This window comes from Mya arenaria, chromosome 12 (genome assembly GCF_026914265.1).
Source record: "Mya arenaria isolate MELC-2E11 chromosome 12, ASM2691426v1".
In the NCBI taxonomy this organism is placed as follows: domain Eukaryota; kingdom Metazoa; phylum Mollusca; class Bivalvia; order Myida; family Myidae; genus Mya; species Mya arenaria.
This window is the reverse complement of record NC_069133.1, coordinates 3,439,511-3,443,941: the sequence shown is the minus strand read 5'-3', so window position 1 is coordinate 3,443,941 and position 4,431 is coordinate 3,439,511.

The window sequence follows — 4,431 nt, the reverse complement described above, 5'->3', positions numbered from 1 at the left end:
TCCGGCGATCGAAGATATGTCGTCCGTGGCTGCAAAATCAGTTAAAGGCAATGCACCACTGAAGCCGAGGGACAAATCACTGATACCTAAAGCTGAGGTAAAGCCGCTGACTCACGACGCTTTCGATGAAATGGTGAAGAAGATTAAGGAGGATTCTTCCTTGACAGATGTTAATATTTAAAATTAAATAACTCCATCCATACGTTTTATGAATTTTAACTTTTGTCTGCTGGGTGTGTGACTTTGTTATTCAAGAATGAAATAAATACATGTAGGAAATGAGACAGTCCGAAAATATAAACTTTTTTTCATCAAGGAGAAATGTCAAGGTTAAATTGGCTTGTTTCTAGTTATTTTCCGCGAGAAAGACAATTCGTTTAATATGTAAGCTATGTCTAAGATATGCCTGAGTTATTTAATTAACCTTTCAATTTTTAGCGTTTGTATTTTTTAACAATACTGATGCCCTAGCGGAGGTGGACACATGTAAGGTCATTGCGCAACATAAATCAGCATTCTTTATAATTCTGGTTGATCATTTGAAGCTTTGAATAAGACGTGTGAAACTATTAAAAAAAACACACTATAAATTAAAAATATGTTTACTTATGTCGGAAATCATTAAGTACACAGAGTATTGGATCGAAAAATAACACATTAAAAAACAGGACACTTTTTTATCTAGATGCCAACATTTGTTTTGTATAAAGCGAAAATTAATTTTAAAAACTTAAACTTATGTCATTTTACATGTTTATTTATCGGAGGCAAATATTTGTTCACGACTATCCGATCAAAATAAGAAAGGACCCCTTTAAAGCCAGTCGCCATGAAAAAAATATGCAAATGACAAAAACAATGTTTTTAGATATTTATTAATATAGCAATCATTTATGGGGACAATTATTTATCATTATGAGAGGAATAACATTCCCTGAGGTTAAGCACCTAATGTGGACATACGCTTTTTACATGTACAATCGAACCCCGTTGGCTCGAGCTCCAAGATACCGGGAAAAAATACCTCGAGCCTCGGAATTGCTTAGCTTTAATATAAAGAAAGCGGTTCTTTATATCCAGTTCGAGCCAACGAGGAATTCGAGCCAATTGAGTTCGACCCAAGGGGGTTCGACTGTATGTAGTAAATGGTAATTAACAGAATGTCAGTTCACACTTAAAATTAAAGAAGCAAGGACTTTCAATATCCGCCAAAGTTCACCACTTCCTTGTTAACATGTGTTCAAACAGTTATACATGTAGAAATCAAATTACATTGAGGCATGTGTCAGACTCCAATACTACTCTTACGAATTTGTTGCCTAAAACCATAATTTTAAATGACGTGCATTACTTCCTTTTAAACATTTGTACACAACGTTTTATATACCCAGCCTACATACTTCTCGAGTACTCGGATGATCCATTCCTTCATCATGGGTGGATAGGCATCAATTTACATTATTTCTGTTGTCATAGCAATCACATTTTTGTCCGACGATGCATACTCTCATAATAGCAGGCTAACCATATGCAATGTTTCCTTAACCTAGTTTAATTTAATAACGAAATATTTGCTAGTTATTTGAAAAAATCCCAATGCAAGGCCAGGTTAAAGCACTTTTCATTTATTATATACCTTACAATGACATTTTTTAATCAACAGTATGATAACAAATGCATGTTTCACAATAACAAACATACGACACAACTGAAAGTATATTTTAAATTTAGAAATAAGTCAAAACCAAATTCGCATATCAAAACAGAACAGAACAGATTGTTTGTTATCTTAAGCATATACAGCATATCGATGAATCAATAGAAAGTTTAGGCATAACGTCAAGAAATTTACAAATAAATAAACACGATAATGAATGCATATACAAAATTAACGAAAACATTTAAGTCAGTGCATGATAGTAAACATACATAAAATAAGCTTAGAGCGATATGTGAACAAATACAATTGACAGGACTGTGTTTTGCGTTTTTAAGTTATACTATTTATCAAATTAAGAAGTTTAATAAAACATTTACACAAGAAATTCGATAACTGTTTAGAATTGTCTTATTTTTAGTTGACAGTTACTCCACAAATTTTAACATGCTTGGTCGAATCGTATATCTCGGGGGGAATAAACCCTAGTCTAAGTTCATTATATGCTTCACACTCGATAACGGAAGGATATTCATCCTCGATCACTCCTTTGTCACACAAATTACACAGTATATTTCTTCTTTCAATTCCTCTATGTCGCCCATGTTCAATTTCTAAACAGTGGGATGATAGTCCATATTTTGTTAATGCATGCCTATTCTTCCTGTTTTCTATAATTGATAAGTGTGGAGAGAACTCAAAAACAAGTTTATCTTCTTTATATAATGTGAGAGGTGGTGAGTTATATCACGTGACTTTCTTAAAGGCCCTGTATGTTTAGAAGTGTAGACTTATCGACGAGTATTTATATAGAAATAACTTCGCTTAACCCTTTCAAAATATTTTAACCCATAGTATTATAAAAGAAATGCATTTATCTCAATTACAATTAACATTCAGCAGAACCGAAAGTATATTCTAAATTTAGCGCCTGTTTAGCATATAGCCAATGAGTAGTCGAGTCTGTGGTACTGTTGAAAATTTCAATACATTCCGATAAATTTCTGTTTAATTATGCATTGTGTGGACAGCAGGCTTTTATCAGATATTATCTGAGACTCTAATAGTTTTATACGCCCTTTTATTATTTGTCTCAATTATTAAACCCTCAAACATAATGAGCCTTAAAGTATGAACCTGATTTCCTATCAATTATTAATTTAGTCAAATATCATGGCAGCTGAGCATAGTAAGCACTTTTTATGCTTGTACATGCATGTTAGGTTTAAAACGCGTAAGTTACCATTCTAATGTTGACTGTACATGCAAATAGAGTAAGCTCTAATTTCTTATCAAAATCATTAAAACATGTATATATGAAAATAATTTTTAAAATAATAATAATGAAATTACCCTAAATACACACAATGCCTTAATGTCTTATTGAGGCTAATTGTGCTATATATATTTCTATACAGTTGAACACCGTTATCCGAAATTATTGCTATTTCGAAATTAGTTTTCGGTCCCGAATTTACTCATTCTTTGTTTAACTAAATTTTTAATCTTTAATCCGAAATCGCTAGTCCGAAATAATCGCTATTCCGAAGTAAAAGTTACGGTCCCGACTTGGTATTTCACACCTTTTTATCAATTCTTATTTCGAACTTGATCATGACATAGTCTTCGACACCATACTGCGAAAGCACTCGGGCATCGTCATCGGCTTGTTAACGAATGCCATTGTGCACGCGTATGTTACAAACATCAATGTCAGAAAATGAGCGTTTCATTTGGGTGATGGAGTGTTCGACTTTATTAGCAAACTGGACGGATACGTGACAAAGAAACACATGAACCGAATCAACAGAGTGAAGCGAGACATCACATCTTTCTTTAAAATATAATTGGACGATGCTGAGTAAACAACGTGTAATTTCAATGCTATTTAAACATGCATTTTATTAACTATGCTATGTTCCGAATGCATACATGTTCTGTCATCGTTTAAAATGTTTAATGTTGTTTTTTTTAAATAAAGAAGTATAATAACGAATTATTTGTCATTTATTAAACAATAAATCAACAAATATTTGTGTATACGAAAGAGAACTCAAACCGAATGTATCATATTGGTAACGTGTAACCGACATTGCAATCTTCACGACTTAGTATTCCAAGTCATCTATAATTTGCGAACGCGGTCATTTTCTGAAAATTGTTAATCCGAAATATCGCTATTCCGAAATAATGTGTTCGGTCCCTACGATTTAGGATTACCAAAAAGAACCAGCTGCCGTCAAAATAGACGGTTTAAATGGCAATTTGTCCTGTTAAAATTTGAGAAAAATAATTGAATTAGTAGTAGCTGGTCGATTAATTTACAATTTGAGACGGCTCAACCGACACTTATTCTTATTTCAAAACACAAGGCGTCTTTTTCTGTATTGTCTGGATCACGATCTGTGGTTTTTGAGCACATTTTAGTATCGTTTATGACAAAACAGAGTTAAAAACATTCTTCATTTCATTGTCAGGCTACATGCAACACAACACGAAGTTTGACAAGAGTCTATTTAATACTTATAGATTGAGACAGTAAAAAGCCGTAATAGCCCTTTTGACCAAATTAAAAGCCGCAAACGTTTGAACAACCATTGATTTCTTATGAATTAAGCTTATTGAAATGCATCAATTTGCCAAATTTGTCCTTATCTAGTCTCCCTCTCTCTCTCTCTCTCTCTCTCTCTCTCTCTCTCTATATATATATATATATATATATATATATATATATATATATATATATATATATTTAACATAATGTATCAGTTCAA